Raw genomic sequence first — 21,152 nt, forward strand, 5'->3', positions numbered from 1 at the left:
GATCGTTCAGTGATCATATTCATCAATGATATATTGGTGTATTCGAGATCCAAAGAGCAGCATGAGGAGCATTTGAGGGAGATCCTCAGAGTTCTGAGATCGGAGAGGCTTTACACCAAATTCTCCAAGTGTGATTTTTGCTTATGGGAGGTCCAGTTCCTAGGGCACCTCGTGAACCAGAAGGGGATATTGGTCGATCTGGAAAAGATCAAGATGGTGATGAGTTGGGAGGTGCCGAGGTCACCTACCGAGATCAAGAGTTTCCTTGGGTTGGCTGGTTATTACTGGAGATTTATCTGGGATTTCTCTAAGATCACCGTGCCACTCACTAAGTTGACCTGGAAGGGTGTTGCTTTTTCATGGTGTCTGGAGCAGCAGACCTAGTTTGAGACACTTTACCAAATATTGTGTGAAGCTCCGGTGTTCACACTCCCGAAAGGGATGGAGGATTTTGTGGTGTACTGTGATGCATCGATATCAGGGTTGGGAGAGGTGCTTATGCAGAGGGGGCAAGTGATAGCATATGCATTGAGGCAGCTGAAACCGCATGAGTCGAGGTATCCCACACTCGATCTGGAATTGGGGGCAGTAGTGTTCGCCCTCAAGATCTAGAATCACTATCTGTACGGGGTTCGGTGTACTATATACATGGACCACAAGAGTTTGAAGTACTTTATGGATCAACCCAACATTAATATGCGCCAGAGGAGATGGTTGGATGTGGTAAAGGATTACGATTGTGAGATCCTGCACGACCCGGGCAAGGCTAATGTTGTAGCTGATGCCCTGAGCCATAGGGCGAAGGGCACCCCGATACGAGATCTTTGCATGAGATTGATAGTGATGACTCCGATGTGGGACACCATTTGAGGGGCCTGGCGGAGGCCATGAGACTGGAGAACCGCAAGAGGGAGCAAGTGATCGGGTAGGTATCGGAGTTTGTTACCGACAGTCGAGGACTTATGACCTTTCAGGGTCGAGCTTGGGTACCATTTGTGGGCGGAACGCATACCGTCTTGATGGAGGAGGCGCATAGATCAAAGTTCTCGATCCACCCCGGGGCCACTAAGATGCATTTGTACCTGAAAAAAGAGTATTGGTGGCCATGTATGAAGAGGGATATCGCATGGTTTGTAGAGAGGTGCTTGACCTATCGCAAGGTTAAGGCCGAGCACCAGCACTCGCATGGTAAGTTGCAGCCGTTAGAGATTCTCGAGTGGAAGTGGGAACAGATCACCATGGATTTTATCACCAAATTTCCGAGGAGTTCTAGGGGTGTCGATGCAATTTGGGTGATCGTGGACAGGTTGACGAAGAGTGCTCATTTCCTTGCCATCATTGAAAGCTCTTCCGCGGAGAGGCTGGCAGAGGTGTACGTTGGCGAGGTGGTATCGTGGCACAGAGTACCGATCTCGATCATCTCAGATCGAGATGTGCGTTTCACTTCCAGTTTTTGGAAGAAATTTCATGAGGAATTGGGTACGAGGCTGCATTTTAGTACCACATACCACCCACAGACTGACGGACAGAGCGAGCGGATGATTCAGACGCTCGAGGACATGCTTCGGGCATGTGTACTGGATTTTGGCGGAAGTTGGGACACGTACTTTCTCTTAGCTAAGTTTTCTTATAAGAACAGCCATCATTCGATCATTGGTATGCCACCCTTTGAGCTGTTGTGCGGGAGGAGGTGTCGGGCCCCCGTTTGCTGCGATGAGGTAGGGAAACGTGTGATGGGTAGTACAGAGATAGTGCTTCAGATAACAGAGTAGATACAGCGAGTCAGACAGACGTTATTGACCGCTCAGAGTCACCAGAAGAGTTACGTGGATAGGCGTCGGTTGGATCTTCAGTTTTAGATCGGGGATTTCGTGCTCCTGAAGTTGTCTCCTTGGAAAGGAGTGATCCGTTTCAGGAAGAGGGGCAAGCTGGGGCCCCAGTATATTGGGCCGTTTAGGGTGATCGCGAGGGTGGGTAGAGTAGCATATCGTTTCCAGTTACCTGCGGAGTTAGGTCAGATTCATGACACCTTCCACGTATCGCAGTTGAGGAAGTGTGTAGCCGATGATTCGGCAGTGGTACCGTTAGAGGATATCCAGGTGGATGCGAGTCTGAACTACATTGAGAGACTGGTTACGATCATGGATTGGAAGGTCAAGGTTTTAAGGAACAAGGAAGTGCCCCTGGTGCAGGTCCAATGGCAGCATCGGGGGGGGGGGGGGGGTTCGAGCTGACTTGGGAACCGGAGCGAAAGATGCGTGAGCAGCATCCAGAGTTGTTTGCGGAATGAGACTTTGAGGACAAAGTCTGATTCTAGTGGGGGAGAATTGTAACATCCGGACTCCCATGTATCTTATTTTATGCTTTAATATTGCATTTTTAGAGAGAGACTCGGCGAGTAGGCGCTCAGAATCGCCGAGTAGGACCACGGATGGTCAGACTGATTTAATGGCAGACTCGGCGAGTACACGCTGTTTAATGAAACCCTAATCCCCGGGGTTTGAGACTTATTTAAAGGGTCTTATAGCCACCATTTGCAGCTACCAGACCATTGAGACAAACTCTTATTGTGCTTGTGCGTTTGAGAGAGAGAAGGAGCCATTATTGGACCTTTGTGGGTTTGTTTTGGAAGAAGAAGTTGATTCCAACTTGGAGGAGGCTAATGAGGTTGCATATTCATGGATTTCAAGTAGGATGGGTTTTCCCCAGAAATCACACAGATGGTAACTCACTGAGTTGGGGAAGTGACTCAGCGAGTCATTTGGGATTTTGAGGGCGTGAGTTCATGACTGAACTCACCGATTCACAATAGTGCACTCGGCGAGTCTGGTCAAAGGGTTGACTGTTGACTTTTGTTGACTTTTAGGGTTTGGTCAACTTTAGAGTATTTGAGCCTTAAGAGGGGAAAATGGTCTTTTACTCTCCTTTGAGTGCTAAGAGAGGGAATGGTCTAGCCTTGGGAAATGTGTTGATGTCGAGTGTTTATTTTCGTATGATTAGGCGGAGGCTAGAAGCTATTTCATGGAGTCTGAGATTTCCAAGTTACCGAATTACACGAGGTTGGACTTCTCACTATACGTTACCTAGAGTAGTATTATGATTTGACCGGAAGGTCTTATGTGCTATGTATGAGATTGTGTGACATATATGCGATTATGTGTTATGTGTTGTATGTATGATATATGATTGTATACACCTGACCGGAGGGTCCAACTATTCAGACTGGGCCGGAGGGTCCAACGAGCTATGACCGGACCAGAGGGTCCAATGAGCTATAGGACTGGAGGGTACCGCTAAGACACATCGACCGAAGGGTCGTACAGTAGCCTCGAGTGGCGTATGTGTTGTATGTGGTATTTTTCAGGTACTAGCGTGGACTCACTAAGAATTTATGCTTACAATTTGTTGTGTTATATGTTTCAGGTACTAGCGTGGACCGTGTGAAGGCGCCAACGTGACCCGTACACACACAATAGGGATTTTATTTTGTGATCTGGGGATATGTTATGATTTGATAACTATTGTTGAATACTTTTGAGAATATTTTTATATAAATTTGGTTGTTGAAAAATGAAAATTTTGTTTTGACAATTCTGTCGTTACATATGTAATTTTTGGACAAGTGTAACTTTTTATTATCAATTAAACCCATTAAACCATAATTAAATCGGGAAAAATAAGAAATTTTCATGTAAAATTCTGTAAATTTTTATATGGAGTCTATAAGATGTATATGAGGTTTGAAAATTATTAAATATGGTTTTTGAAATAAATGCATGTATTTTACAAATTGTTTTTCTTCAACAAAAATAAAATCAAAATAAATAGAAAACAGTCATATAGATTTAATGAAACGTCTTTAATCGGTGTATATGTCATATTAGAAATTTACCATAATTTATTGACCATAAAAAGTATTTTATCTGAATTATTGCTCTGTTTTCTTGTAAAAATTACAATAAATCTTGAAAAGTGATTCATTTTTTGAAAATTTTAGATCATCTTATTTAGTAGTTTGGATTCTGGGAAAAATCAGATTTGAGCATAAAAAGATGTTTAGATAGTTATTTGTGAATAAATCCTTTATAATCATTCTTAACAATGTACTTTGATCATCAAGCCTTTAAGCTTGATGTTCATTACATGCATTATGATTTGAAGACGATGAATGAACTTATTTTGTTCAAAATTATATTTCTAAATGAAAAACATGAATGCACGTGGTTTTGGATCTTTAAAACTTATAAAACTCAAGTTAATGGATTTGATTTAGGTTTTGATCATTGGATTTCACCTTCTAATAACATGCATGTCGTTTTTGGGTGAAATCCTACCACCATCATCATCAAATTCCACATGCATGAACATGCATATGAATGTTCATAAAGAATGGTTTAGAAAAAGGAGAAAAATGCTAGAAAACTTGATCTTTTTAATGAAAAATGAACAAAATGTAAGGAAATTGATTTTACCTTCAAGATGAACTTCAAATGCTGAATATTCTTGATTAAAATAAGGTATATTTGCTGGAAATTTCGTGGCTTTTGGAGCTAATTCATAGAGGGAAAGAATGGAGGGTTTTAGAGAGAAGAAAAGATAGAAGGGAGAGATTTCATCTCTCTGGATACCCAGTCTCTCTCGTCATCTCTTTGGGGTTTCTCTCAACCATATATAGCCACCAAATAAAGAAGACGTATGTCAAATTATGAAGAATCGAATGTAAAAATCTTTCCTAGTTATTCTACTTCTAAATTTGGATTTGCTAGAGAGAAGTGAGAGAGAAGTTTTTGGAGAGAGAAGAGTGGGAGTTTGAGTGAATGAGCAGTGAAAATGATTGACTTTGGGAAGAGAAATAAGGGGAGAGAGAAGGAATCCGAAATTTGAAGAGGAGATGGGATATTTTATTATTATTATTATTATTATTATTATTATTATTATTATTATTATTATTTATTAATTCCTTAACTTTTTTATAAACTTTCTTTCAATTTATATAACATGTGTATTTTATATAAAATTTGTTCACAATCTTGGAGTTTTAGCATATAAATGTAAAGTTAATGTTAATGAATTAAATTAATTTCCTTGATTATATTTTCATATTATATATATATATATGTATATATATATATATATATATATATTAATATGATATTATAGTGTTTATAAATTTTTTATGGGATTTTAATATAAAATTTGATAAATTTAAGTTTTTATGACTTTTAGGTTTTTAAGGAGTTTGTAAATATTTGGACATCAAAATTAATTGAATTTGAGACTTCTAACTATTTTAGACTTTCATAACTCTTCTTCAAGTTAGAAATAATGTTTGTAATTTATTTTTATCAGTTTATTAGCATTTCTATGTAGTGGTTTCGAGATTCAAGTGAAATTGAGAAAGCGGGTATAGTAGTCGTAGTTTCAACTTTGAATTAAGTTTCTATGAGACTCTGACCTAATGCAAAGATGTTCAAGTCAAGGAATGAAATGAATTTGGATGGTCACTAGACTTAATGTAGTTGTAGAACTCACATATCAATATGAAATCCAAGTACACTATCCTTAGATTCTACTTGTTTCAGAGTTTCAAGTACGTTATAAACTAGTCTCTAGCTAATAAATTTAACATGTGTTGTGCCTACACGTGCATCTATGTTTATTTAAATCTAGAACTGACTCGAATTTCGACGGTTGTCATAGTCACCCCCAGTTGAAAGAATTTCACCCCGAAATTCAATTCGCGACATATTCTATTATAACTTAGCCAAATTCAAGTGTATAGTTGGAGAGCTGGTGACTTGAAAAACCTTTTGATAATATTGGATTAATTCCTTATGGGAGATTCAAATCCTTTAGTTATAATCAGGTTAGGGTTTCCCTAATTCGAGTTCTACAATCTAGATTGTAGTGAATTAGGATCAGGGGACTCATGATCTAACCATGGCGACCTAGTCTGAAAAATATTATCTAATTAGATATTGTCTAACTTAAAAGAGCAATATAAGTTTTTCTAAAGCACCAATTGCATTGAGTGCTAAGTCAACATTGATTCTTAATTCGTGTTCTCACTCAACACTAATTGTAATGTTACTGCCTAATAAAGAAGAGATTAGGGACAATTTGCTCGCTTTCGAGTTGGCTATTTAGTTTGGAGAAGGTATATTCCAAAATAATAAGGGGTAGCATGAATTAAAGGGAAGCAATCGAGGTTAAGTTCTTAAATGCTAAGGGTAGGCATCAAAGTTTTCTTGCATTTCAAATGCAAAGACTATTCAACTGTCGTCTTCAAAATAAATTACGAAATGATCGAGGATCTTTGAGGCTATATTTACTACTATGATTATTATTACTACAATGGAACCATATTCGAAGAATATATATATATATATATATATATATATATATATATATATATATATATATATATATATATATATATATATACAAAGAGTCGTTGAGGAATTTATATAGAAATATTTAAATTATAATTTTTGAATAATTGTTCAATTGTTTAAGTCGAGACAAATACAAGTTTACGAGGAGTTAGAATAATTATGAAAACAAGTTTGAGAGTTTAGAAACTCGTTGGAAATTGCAAAGTGGAATGCTATTTTAAGAAAGATGTAAAAATGTTGATCATTGAAAATAGTGCATTTTTAATTTAGTGGTTATGTAAAAACAGTCATTTATAGTATAGATAATCGTAAAATTCAAAACTTTTGATGGTTTTAAAGAAAAGAAGAAACATAAGAAAACATATCCTTCACATATATTTTCCAGATATAGAAAAAACAAATGATAAGCACAAGGCTAGTCACTTTCTTTATTAATTGCATGGGAAATACAATGAAAACTACACTATTAATCAAATTTCTTAACAAAAGAACAATGAAAATAAGGATTATTCTTTTACGATAGATGTCATAATAGAAGAAAAATGAATATGATAAGAGGTGTATGTGAAAATATCAAGGTAGACCAAGTCAAAATTATTCCTCATGACTACACATGTATTAATTGCTTAAAATTAAAAAGTAGAATTCTAGTCTTTATGCGTACGAATATGGTACCAAGGGAAGTAGATTAGAGCAGAACAAATTTAGACCATGCATTATATCATTATTATTGGTGTGTGAGATCTCAAATCAGATAGAGAGCAAGAATTCGAGCACGGGGAAAAGGAAATGATGGTAGTGGAAGCAATGATTGCTATTTTTAAAGTAATAAGAACAATACCTATAGGTAGATTTAAAACCAGGTCGAGATATATTTCAAACTTTAATTTTTGATGTATGTTAATGATTAAATAGACATGTGGAAGTTTTAAAGTGTTTGCTAAAAATCATGAGTTATCTATTAAGTTAAACTCAATTTGTGAAAAGGAAGAGGCGCTAAAACTGGTAATTGAAAATCTGACAGTTTTCACCTTTTAAACTAGAGTCCAAGAATGGTTAAAACGAATAAGGTAAAGACTCAACATATTTAAAAGAATAGTTGTAGATTGTTGAAAGTGCGTCACTGGAAGTTTAAAAGTGAACACTAAGTTTTCCAATGTTGTAAATTTTAGCAACTTTATGGATTATAAAACTATATTGAATTTTATAACTACTTGATAGATTATAAAATGATGGACAGCGTAGTTATATTTCACATTGTTATGTGAATTCTATAACTACTTAACTGTAGTGATTATCCATATTTGGGTCACTCTTTGACCTGAAAACATTTTCATGAACCATATACACACATCATGCACTTGACCAAGTGCTATAAATTAGGTTCGAGTCTTGTAGGAACCTAAGTTGAAGTTGAAAACTAGGGCTAGTGTACTTGATTCCTCAATTTCACTTGAATGTCATAACCACTACATAGAATGCCAATAAAACCGATAAAATAAGTTACAAACATTATTTATAACTATACAAGAGTTATAATGACATAAGATAATTTGAAGTCTCAAAGATTCTATTGATTTTGATATTCAAAGGATTTACTCAAAATAATGATGAAAAATCAATTTTTTAATCAATCATCATGCATGCATTCTGTCAAATTTCTTTACCTGACTTTAAACTGCCATATGTCACTCATTTCTTAACTAAAATTCGAGACTCATTTTCTGAAATATAATATTTTGAGTTAGATTCCAAACCCATCTGACCTCACTAAAAACTGCAATATTTCAAACATTAGAAATTTTTTCAAAACTGTTGCTCAAACAACACGTTTTTGTGAATACTAGTTTTGTATTGCATGTTGAAAGGTCTTATTCATCACTAAAAATCAAGTAAAAATTAATTTGAGCACTTAACATCATGGATTAAGAGGAAAAAAAAGATTGTGATTCAAAAGTCTTTGTAACATGTTGGAAAAATTCTTAAAGTAACATCAATAATCTTTACCAAAATCAGAAGAACCAAGTTTTCTCTATAATTGTTTGAGCCTTTAGGGATGTTTTTTAACATCACAAATAAGAATAAAAATTTTTCATTGTTATTAAATTGTTTGAAGATGAATTCTGAAAATTTTCAGCTCAATATATATTTTCTTTATTTTTACATAAAAATAATAAGAAAATAGAGTGTTAAAGTATATAAAATACTTACACTAGTCAATAAATTCTGGAAAAATTCACGGATAACCCATTAAGTTAACAAACCTCTCCCTTGAAGTTCATCGATTTTTGTTACTGTTTAGTATGATTTGAATTTTATTTTCATTTAGTTCCAATAAATCATAAAACCACTTTAGGGAATATGAAAATATCCTCTTTTATATTTCGCAGCTTCTACCTTATGTGTAAGAGTCAGAAACATATTTTGGGAATTTTTCAACATGCATATCTATTTTTACATGATTCTTGTGTTTATAACGGACTAAAAATAGAAAAAATAGTTTTACTCATCCAAAATTCATGAACTTTTACCAGAAACTCTTATGGTATATTAGGGTGTTACATAAATTTTTTTATGAATGTTATCTTCTGTATGCTATTTTTCTCTATTTTCGCAAGATTTAATACATTTAAATGCACAAAAATCATTAAATCTGGTTAAATAGTTTAGAATTCCATTTTTATATTTTGTTTCCCAGCTTAAGTAAGTGTAATGGTAGTATTATAAAAAGTTGGGGGAATTTTCTTATCCGATTGCTATTTTTCATGAGTTTTTATTTATTTAGAGAATTAAATATAAGAAAAAGGGTTATACACATCTATAAACCATGAAAATTTATCTTGAAGTCTTTTATTGTAGTTAGAACCAAAATGTGAAGTTTCGTAATTTTTATTAATTGTTTAGTGTTTTCCATGATTTTATGGTTATTCACGAAATTAAAATGGTGAAAAATACATATAAAAAATGCAAGAAAAAATATCTTAACATCTTTGACTTCAGTTGAAACTAAAATACAAAGTTTGAGAAATTTTAGAACTAAATTGATTTAGTCTTTCAATACTTAATCATTAGAACACCTCCTAAAATGTTTAATATTAACATTTCAATAATGTGAATTTTCCACTTAAATTGTTATATAACAAAGGATACATTGAAATTTAATTTTCATAGAAAATTGTTTTTGTAACTTATCAATATTAAAGTTTGACACAATATTGGCATAATTCTATTGTAGTAGTAAATATATTTGTATTAGATTTCAATTAGAGACCCATTAGCGTGTAACATCGTTATAGGAAAACGATAGTGGTATGAGTGGAGCGTAGTTCAAGGCACCATTTGCATCACCTCAATGTATTGTGAGTATTCAGGACTTCCCTATTTTCGGTGTTTTTTAAATGTTTCGGGGTGGAAAAGAATGTCCTAAACTATTTATGTTCATTGTATTTATTTGGGTCATAAAAACTTGGTTGCTATATTTAGCATATTGTGAGTATTCACGGCCCCTATCTTACGTTTTTAATGGTTAGGGGTGGAAAGCATGCTGTAATTTCTATGAACATTATTTTATTAACTTGTGCTATGAACTATATGATATGATCTTTGTTGTATGCACCTTGTATTAAGAACTTGTACTATGAATTTGGTGTTATAAACTTGTATGATAAGTCCCTGGAGAACCAATACAACCTATTAACTCATATTCGAGCTGATGGTCTTATGGATAGCACTATTCGGGTCGACAACCCTCACTCGCCCGGAACCGCGAGTGCATATTTCCATGAACTAACATCATGGGAACCATGGACATGATCGAATGGGGCAGGAACGGTCATTAGGCTTGGGTTGTGAACTCATGAATGGAAACTTGATGCACATACGAATCTTATATCATATTTTAGTAACAGAACTCGTATACACATTTTAGCAACGAAACTTATATACTCATTTTAACAACAAACATTTATTATTGGAAACTTATATACTTTCTATAGCAATGCAATTGTTTGCTCCTTGTAATAATGAAACTTGTTTGCTCATTGTAGCAATGAAACTTATTTACTCATTGTAGTAACGAACTTTATTTCCCATGAGAATATGAACGTTGCATCTCATTTGGGCAACATAGTTTATGTCTCATGATGACAAGAACTTTGTTTATGCAAACTTATTTACTTATTTTGGCAATATATTTTTATTCGTGGAAACTTTTATCAATTTTTTTTTTTGATTTATGAAACCTATATATATATATATATATATATATATATGTATATATACACACACACATATATATATATATATATATATATATGTGTGTGTGTGTGTGTGAGAGAGAGAGTACTCACCAACTGTTCTTATAGTTGATGCTCGTTTTACTTGCTTTTTCAGTAATAATCTAGTATGAGGCACGTAGACACACAACACTTGTAGGAGCATTTGCATGTGTTGACTTTTAAATAAATTGTAATCTCTTTTAAAAAGTTGTTCAAACTCATTGTAAATTTCTACTGATTTTGAATACTAAGGATGGTGTTGTCTTTTAACTTTTGCTATGAGACCCTTTGTACCGCCAAGCCCCGTATTTCTACTTTAGCGGGGTGTGACAGAAAATGGTATCAGAGCCGAAGGTTATAGATAATGCCGGTTTTCTTTTGTAGAACCACAACTATAGCCAAAAAATTTCAAAATGTTTTTAAAATACTGAACATACTACTGGTATAACTAATTCGAGTACGCATTATTGGACTTTAATTAAGTGTAGCCTGACCAATTATGCTTAATTAAGGAAAGTTAATGCGAGGCTGGAAATTGTTATAGTAGAATTATGTTCAAAATGATTTTCAACTTAAACTTTTGAAAAACAAAATTTTTCGGTGTGCGTACAGGCATTGCATATTATCGGCATTCATTTAGGTACACTTAGATACTAAGTGCACTTTTACCATAATGTCATATTCAGAAATATTTTTATCTCTTATCAAGTGCTAGGTTAACCAGTTAGGTTATATCACTAGCCACTCTAGGAGCGATCTACTTAGTATTGAGAATGAGTATTCATCGGTAGCTATTGACTTTAGACATAAGGTTAATAGCTAGATAGACAATAGTAATAATTTTAAGTCGAAACCTATACCATCTTCATTGTCTTCGTGCTAGAGTTACAAATAGAAAAGCATTATGATACCGAAATGGATAAGGATTGGAGCATCACATTAGAAATTTGATGAGTCACCACTAGTAAGCACTTGGATACCATTGGCGAGCATTCCCGATTTGACTCACAAGTAGACACAGAGGTTTAACCCATTGCTACTGATACGCAAGGCTTCTCTTCTATGCTACAATTTAGCTCTAGGTTGTTTCCACCTTGAGCTTAAAACTTAACATTGGATATCCCTTTGACCTCTATAAAAGAGCGTAAATTTCATTGACACATAAAACATTTTACAAACAATTTTTATTATCTTTTCTGATGAGATTAAGCTTACCTTTAATCTATAAAGATCGATTAGATCTTGAACAAGTATATAAACATAAACAATATGAATGCAATAAAAAGTATAAGTCAAGATGGAATCAAACGTGTCGAATGATTAAACAAAATCCTCAGAAGAGCTCGATTATGAACATCAACTGTAGAGGATTGGAAGGTTACAGGAACGATCAAAGAAACCTGTTATCGTCTAGATGTATCGCTATTTTCAGATCTCTAAAAACCTTAACCTAATATGCATGCAAGCGTAAACTTATATACAAAACATAAAAGGTTCACGGTTGGACAGGCCCAAACCGGAATACAAAGTAACATAATCTGTCGAGCCCAAAAGACGCAATCTTCAAAATAATTTTCAGCCCAACAATCTCCCCCTTTGCGTCAATTTGGAGCGAGACCTTCATTCTCTTTTCACAGCAGAGGGCTTCTTTACCGTTTCAAAAATCTTCGGTATTAAAGCCAGAATATGATGCCTGAAGGTGATATACCAACGAGGCATGTCAGTGAAGTTCTTCTTGTCAGCTGTTGAGTTCTGTTTGCATCGGTGAATGATATTGATAATATGCTCTAGACAATCTGTAGAAAACAGATGTTTGTCTACCAAAGCAAACAGAAACTTATGCTTGTCGCCTCTGGTGAATATAACCGTCAGATTAGAAGAATCAATTTGCCCTATCTTCATTTTATGAACATCTCCGGTCTTGGAAGTGGGCTTGACGATCAGTTTCTTGTTCATAACTTTTGCTATTTCCTGATCCATAGTGGCGAGCTCATGGACGTAGGAAGCCAACATTCTTTTAAGATGTTTAAGAATTGGTTCATACTCTCTTTGGTTGGAGAGAAGAATGTTGTATAGCAAAATCCAATCATGCGGATTCAGACTAGGAAGATCTGCCAGAGAAATAAGATGTTCTGTGTTGGCCGTTCCTCTGTTGATTTTGAAATTAACGTTCACAAATTTCCCAGCCTGCGTCGGTTTCAGTACCTTGACTTTAATGATTTTCTGAGCACTCCATGTCAAGTACTGCGGTTGACCATATTTCAGATAGAAATCTATTAGCTCTCTGTCAACCTTCAGGTTCGGATGAGGGACATCGGCAGTGACATCAAAGCAATAAAATGTGAAAGCTTTGCGCGTGATGGGCATGTCGAACTGCGAGTCTTTTGTATTTTCACACTCAAAGGATGCAATCGGTTCCAACCAATATATGGAAGGAAACTCAATCGCTTGAGTGATGAGTGTGTCTCTGTCCCAATCTCGGAACAGAGTCTTCTTGGCTTGAATGGCCTCCTCATCCTCCCTGATCTTTCTTTCCCTAGCCTCGGCCTCTCAAGCTATCCTTAGAGTTTCATCAAGCTCTTTGTCCCTTTTCTTGCGTTGAAGAGCTTCAGTGATAGTTTCGTCTGAATCTGATTCACTCTCAACTAGGACTTGTTTCCCAGAACCCGAAGCTACATTAACCTTCGGTTCTGTCTTGGACACACCTTCCTCTCCCCCTTGTCGCGGAAGAACAAGCTTCTCCGAGACACCCTTCATTTCACTTAAGATATTAATAGCAGGAAGGAGTTTCGCCTGGAGATGCTGTCTAATAGTGAGAGTTAGGAAGGGATCATGGGTGTCAAGAACATTTGTTAGCATATTCTTGACATCACCAACGCAACTTTGAAGAACTGCCCGCTGAGTCTGTAGCAAAGTAATTTCCTATTGTGCCTGGGCCAGTTGGATCTTTTGTAGGTCGATGGTTTCCTGGTGCTTGACAAGATCTTCCTTCAGGGTGCTCTCGGCTGCCAGAGAGGCAAAACGTGAATCCAAAGATTTGAGAAATGAAGTGGATTCAGTTTTGAGGTCAGCGCGCAGAGCCTTAAATTTTGTGGTTTCACCCTGAAGGGTAGCCGAAAAAGAGTCTACGGACGCTTGAAATTTGGACGCACTAGAGTCAGCGTGAGCTTTTAGAGAATCAAGAAAGATCTGAGTTGTATGAACAACCTCGGAAACTTCCTTCGTGGCTTTTGAGCATGAAGTGGCTGAGTTATCTATGGCGTCAGTTGAACGATCCAAGGCGTCAGTGTACGTCTTGATCGCAGACTCTATGAAGGCTTTGAGCACAACACCCCCGTAGGCTTTATTGTCAGCCAGCAGACTGTCAAGTTTGGCGTGAATTTCCTGAATCTGCTGACTTGAAATAGGGGTATCAGCATCTGTGTCTGTAGGGATCCGGTAAGGGCTATAATAGATAGAGTCGAACTGTTCATCATCGCCCCCCAAGGTAGCACCGGAGTTGGAGGATGGAGACGGAGATGGGGGAAGGTTGATGACCGGGGTTTCAACCACAGTAGCAGCCCCTGTATCAGATACATTGACCGTTACTGGTGGTTGGGAAGAGGTGATGGTAACAGATTCGGTGATAATGGGCGTGGAGATAGAGGATGAAGGTTGAGAAACTGATAAGGGAATGTTAGGTTCTGTTGTGGTTAGGGGGATAGATATAGGAACAGAAAGTGTGACCTTCTGTGTGGGTGATTGGGGTGGGGTTGGAATTTTTGGGGAAGTAGGAGGAGTGGGTGATTTGGTAAGTTGGGGAGATGTAGGTGGAGAGGGTGATTTGGGAATCTGAGGAGATACTGGTGAAGATGGTTGTTGAGGAGACTGAATGGGTGTTGTTTCGGTTTGAGGAGCAGTAGCTTCTGTTTCTGATGGTACATTCGGTTCTGATTCAGAAGAAGGAGACCCTTTGGCTCATTTAGCCATCTTCTTTACCTTTTTCGATTTTGACTGAGAAGGTGCCTCTGCCTCAGATTTACGTTTGGAGGACCTTCTCTTTCTCTCCTTCTTTGGTGCGGTTTCTTTCTTCTCCGCTTTCTCCTTTTTGCTCGCCCTCTTCCCACGGTTGGCAGGTTGATCGAGGGCATCAAGAGCAGCACGTTGTTCCGCAGACAGAACCCTAGGAGGCAAGGGTGTTCTGGTGCTGTAGTCAGCCATGATTTTGTTGTGTGGCGTGACGCACCTACACATGGACTCAGGGATCAGTCCATAGTGAAGAAACTTACTTGGATCGGAGACTATGATCTTCTTGGTGTGGTAAGTGGCAATTGAAGCCGTAAGAGCATCCTTCATTACCGGGATGTCAAGGGAATCCATGGCCCTTCTGGTAATAAGCGTCCAAAACCTGCCGCACGATATCTCGGAGTACCTGGCAGTTGTGTTGAGACTCTGAACGACTTGAGCCCAGATTATGGACCCATAATCGAGATTAATGCCGTTGTAAAGACCATACATGATGGTCAGAAACCCTTTGCTTGTGGTGTCAGAACCACCACATCTCTCCGCTAAACCCTTAATTAGAAGGGTAAGCAATCCGTTCCATTGAGACGGAAGACAGGATTTCTTGACTTTGGCAATGGAGGTAAGAACATCCGTATACCCCATCTCATACATCATTGAAAAAAGTTGCGCCGTGGAGATGAAGTCCGGTGAGATGACGGAGGAGTCGACGGCAAGCCCTAGAAGAGAGCAAAACCGTGTTTTGGACACCGAGGTTTTCTTGTCGTGAATGGTGAAGAAGATGCAGTCTTTATGTTTGTCGTAGTTGGCCGTGGTGTAGACTTGGGAGAGCAGGGACATGGGAACGGCCTCCATTTGCGTAAGTGCCAACAACAATGGGGAATATTTGAGGCATTCCACCACGTGTAGCATGTATGAGTCATATAGGAATGGGGTCATCTCTATGATCAAATTCTGATTAGGTTTGATTGAGAGCAGAGAAGAGGATGCAGTTTGATCTTGTGCGGAAGAACAAGTTGCCATTGTTGAGTTGTGGAAGAAGATGAACAGTGGTAACTTTTTCAGAGAGAAAATTCTTGAGAGGTAACTGCCAAAGAACACGATCACGCCTTATTTATACTGTTCACAGGAGAGAGAAAATCGTGATGATGAAGAAACCAAAACGTCGCCTGAAAAAGCGTGATTGGAAGTTATGGTGTATCCCAGGAATACGTCAGCACACGTGGGTGTGAAACGAATCATTTGCACGCGCCTAAATCATTTTCGTACCGTTTGAAATTCCTTGTGCCCTTGTTTGGTTACAACTGAAACTTAAAACCACATACCAAACAACAATCAGAATGTTGGAAAAAAGTAATATTCGTGCATAAGAGTGTGAAAGAAAAAGAAATAAATCAAAGGTGTTTGGGATGTGAGTGTTGTCTAGTAAGAAGACAGAAAGCGGAAGATTCCGGGCAAGTATCGCTTCCATCAAAGCCAAGAGTGACCTAAAGTGTTTGTGTGGTTTCCCGAGAAATACGATCAGTTGTCTTTTAACAAACAATGAGAGGCATCTTTTGATAATGGCTGAAGGGTGGCTGAACTCAAACCAAGCATCAAGTCTTAACATAAAACTGAGTGTTGGTAGAGTTACCTGTGAGACCGATGAGATCTGTTGAACAGGTGGGTGGGAAGTATTTCATGACGTGAATGGTATAGACAGAAATCTCAAGGAAAAATTAAACTGGACCTCTTTGGGAAGAAATGTCTTAGGTGGAGACAATTTCATAAAAGATCACACAAAAAGAAAAGAAGATTTCCAAGTAATAGCTTGAGTTTATCACTCACCGTCAATTCATTTCAGGTGTTGGATATTGGGTTTCACTTAGAACGTGGTAAACGAATCTAAGATCATAAACACAGATGTTGTGCAACCACAAGCCTCAGTGGTATAGACCGAAAGCATCAAGGGTTACTTTGGGGAATTGAAGGTAAATGAAGAAGATGAGGAGAAGGTTAAGAGACCGAACGTACCTTCTGCTACAGAAATGGGACAAAGCAGAGCAACTCATGTTACAGATGAGTAGAGGAAGGTAGCTCTAGACCGAGTGTGAGAGAATAGCCTGATTGGGAAGAAACGATAGGTGTTGATCGAATCATTAAGGCATGCTCGAGATCATAGAGGCTTGCGACAACATACAACAGCATGCTTCTAGGGACGTCTAACTAGTCTGATAAAGATAAAACATACCTGGGTAAACACTATAGAAGGAGATGCTTGTATTCTCCTGTGCAAAACGTACACCGACTAGAAAGATAAAATGTTTTTGTAATTTTGGAATTTTCTGAAAAATAAATAAAAACAGAAAGATAAAATGTTTTTGGAATTTTGGAATTTTCTGAAAAATAAATAAAAACAGAAAGATAAAATGTTTTTGTAATTCTGGAATTTTCTGAAAAATAAATAAAAACAGAAAGATAAAATGTTTTTGTAATTTTGGAATTTTCTGAAAAATAAATAAAAACAGAAAGATAAAATGTTTTTGTAATTTTGGAATTTTCTGAAAAATAAATAAAAACAGAAAGATAAAATGTTTTTGTAATTTTGGAATTTTCTGAAAAATAAATAAAAACAGAAAGATAAAATTTGTACAACAAAAAAAAATTGGAAGCAGAGATAGACCGATCGATCTGTGTATTTCGGTGATAGTTTCAGAATCGAGAAGAACCGAGCGGTCTATCTTGGTCGGTTCCGAAAATCTTTTAGAGCAGAGAGAGACCGAGCGTGCTGTTTGCTTGAGCGCCTTTAAATTACTGGGACAGAGAGGGACCGAGCGGTCTGGTTGTTTCGGTTCCTTTATTTTATCAGAGCAGAGAGTGACCGAGCGGTCTGGTTGTTTGGGTTCCTTTATTTTACCAGAGCAGAGAGAGACAGAGCGGTCTGTTTGCTTCGGTTCCTTTAAAGCGCCAGAGCAGAGAGCAACAGAGCGGTCTGTTTGCTTTGGTTCCTGATTCTTAAATAGAGATTTGAGTATTTGGGACCGACTCTGCAACCATCATACCCAAGCCTTGTAGAATTTTATTAAAGGTCGTTTCAGGAAGAGCTTTGGTGAAGACATCGGCCAGTTGATCAGTGGTTCTTACGACATGAACTTCGACGTTTCCATCTTCCACGTGATCTTTGATGAAGTGATACCTCAGTGCTATGTGTTTGGTTTTGGAGTGTTGCACTGGGTTATGACAGATCCTAATTGCACTTTCAGAGTCACAATAGAATGGGATCTTCTTCATATTGAGTCCATAGTCTCGAAGTTGACTTTGGATCCAAATCACTTGTGATGTGCAGGATGCAGCTGCAATGTATTCCGCTTCGACAATAAACAACGACACGCACGTTTGTTTCTTGGATTGCCAGCTGACTAACTTCCCGTCAAGAAATTGACAACCACCAGTTGTTCTTTTACGATCGAGTCCACATCCTCCAAGGTCAGCATCATAATAGGCTTGAACAAAGAAGCCTGAGTTGGATGGATACCATAGACCTAAGGAGGTGGTTCGCTTGATATAGCGTAAGATGTTCTTCATTGCAAGCATGTGAGGTTCGCGTGGGTTTGCCTGAAATCGAGCACAATAACACACAGAAAACATGATATCAGGTCTGCTAGCAGTTAGATACATCAGTGAGCCAATCATTTGACGATAGAGCGTGATATCGACAGCCGGTTTGTCTAAGGATGGGGTAAGCTTGGTGCCGAATGCCATTGGGACTTTGACTTTTGTGTCTCCCATCATACCAAACTTTGCTAGGAGAGTCTTCGTGTAAGCTTCCTGATTAATAAAGATGCCTTCGGGTCCCTTTCTTATGTTTAAACCAAGGAAAAAGTTAATAGGACCCATTGAGCTCATTTCAAATTTAGTCTCCATCAGCTTTCTGAATTCAGCTGTTAAGCTGGGATTCGTGGAGCCATAGATGATGTCATCGACATAAATTTGAACTATCATAAGGTGGTTACGTTCCTTTTTGCGAAAGAAGGTTGGGTCAACCGAACCTTGTTTAAATTTAGACATCTTTAAAAATTTTGTAAGCGTTTCATACCAGGCCCTCGGAGCTTGCTTGAGGCCGTACACAGCTTTATCCAGAATATAGCAATGATTTGGATGCTTTTCGTTCACGAACCCAGGAGGTTGCTCCACGTACACAGTTTCTTCGAGTTCTCCATTGAGAAATGCACACTTGATGTCCATTTGGAAAACCTCAAAGTTCTTGTGAGTAGCATAAGCCAGAAATATTCTAACAGATTCTAGCCTAGCTACTGGAGCGAAAGTCTCTTCATAGTCTATCCCTTCCTCCTGACAGTATCCCTTTACCACCAGACGAGCCTTGTTCCTTATAACATTACCTTCCTTGTCCATTTTGTTCCTAAAAACCCATTTGAGACCAACAACCGAAGCATTTGGAGGAGTTGGAATGAGGCGCCAGATTTTGTTCCTTTCAAATTCGTTCAGTTCGTCTTGCATTGCTTGAACCCAATCAAAGTGATCTAGGGCAGTATTAACTGTCTTTGGTTCAACCTTTAATACGAATGAGTTAAACATACAAAACTCAACCTTTGAAAATAAGGATGTCTGTTTTGCCTTCAGTTGTGATCGGGTTAGAACCTTTTCAGAAACATCGCCAACTACTTGAGAGATAGGATGATCTCTGGTCCATTTGATAAGAGGAGGGTAATTCAGATTAAAGGTTGGATCTAGTTCAGCATTGATCATTTCTTCTGGCTCAGATTGGCTATCGTAATCGAGTGTCAGATCATCATGTTCGTCCTCAATTGATGAGCTTTGAGAGGCATGAGGTTCAGGTGTTTCTTGTGGTACTGAGCTTCTAGGCGTTGAGGCATCTTCGGTTGGAGAGGTATCTTCTGTTGGAGAATCATCTTCGGTTGGAGTGGTAGAATTTAGTTTCCCCTGGACTTGTGAGCTTGGCTCCCCCTCGAATTGAGAGCTTCGCTCCCCCTCGACTTGAGAGCTTGGCTCCCCCTCGACTTGTGAGCTTGGCTCCCCTCGACTTGAGAGCTTGGCTCCCCCTCGACTTGAGAGCTTGGCTCCCCCTCGACTTGAGCGTTGTTGGAAGGCGAGTCATTAGTGGTTGATCCTTCTTCATGCATTCTTCTTGCAGCATCTTTGACAATCTGCTTCATAGGATCAACTTTGTGGTCTGCTGCACCTGCTTCGGAGAGTGAAGCTTTCTCTGGTTCGTCAAAGAGCTCCAGAAATGTCTCGTATAAATTGGCGACCGAAACTGTGACCTTGTTAGTTAGAGGAAAGATTTCCCCTGCAGTGTCTTCTTTGGCCTGTAGCTTCTTGACATAGGTATCGTCAAAGGTCACATAGTATGTTTCTTCAATCTTTCTCGAATGCTTGTTTAGGACCCTGTACGCCTTGGATGTGAGAGAGTAACCCAGAAAAATTCCCTCGTCAGCTTTGACATCAAACTTGTTGCGGTGTTCTTTAGAATTAAAGATGAAACACCTCGAGCCTAACACATGGAAAAATTTCACATTGGGCTTTCTGTTGTTCAGTATCTCATATGGAGTGAGCTTGAACCTCTTGTTGAGATAGGACCTGTTCTGTGTAAAACAAGCAGCCGAAATAGCGTCAGCCCAAAAATAAAGAGGTAAGGAAGCGAAACTTAGCATGGTTCGGGTAGCTTCACACAAAGATCGATTTTGTCTTTTGACTATTCCGTTCTGTTGCGGTGTGTAGGGAGCTGAGAAATTGTGACTTATTCCCTTTTCTGCAAGAAACTCTTCAAACTCCCTGTTGTTGAATTTGAGACCATTGTCGCTTCTGATGTTGCGAACAACCTTCTTGAGCTGTACTTCAATTTTCTTGATAAATACTTTCAGCTTTTGAGTCGCTTCAGATTTGAGCTTTAGAAAGAACACCCATGTAAATCGTGAAAAGTCATCAATAATAACAAGAATATACTTGCTACCACCGATGCTTTTGATAGATGAAGGACCACACAAATCGATATGAAGTAATTCGAGTGGTTCAACAACTGTTGTGTTGATTATAGATGGGTGACTTTGACGACTCTGCTTCCCCATTTCGCATGCAGCACACAAATGAGCTCTGTCGAACTTGAGTAATGGAAGACCCCTAACATGATCTCCAGTGACAAGTCGGTTGATATCTTTAAAATTGAGATGAGATAATCTTCGGTGCCACAACCAGCTTTCGTCGGATTGAGCTTTTGACAACAAGCATATAGCTGGGTTTCCTTTGATGGGTTTAAGGTTTAAGGGAAACATTTCACCCTTTCGCTCTGACTTGAGAATCACTTTCTTTGCCTTTTTCTCTATGATTTCAGAACCTTCATCATCGAACGAGACTTTGAGACCTGTACCTCCAACAAGCTGAGATACACTAATGAGGTTGTGTTGGAGTCCTTCCACATAAGCCACCTTCCTTATAGTAAAATCCCCATTTGTTATCATCC

The sequence above is a fragment of the Lactuca saligna genome, chromosome 2 (assembly GCF_052625555.1).
Source record: "Lactuca saligna cultivar CGN05327 chromosome 2, ASM5262555v1, whole genome shotgun sequence".
Classification (NCBI taxonomy): domain Eukaryota; kingdom Viridiplantae; phylum Streptophyta; class Magnoliopsida; order Asterales; family Asteraceae; genus Lactuca; species Lactuca saligna.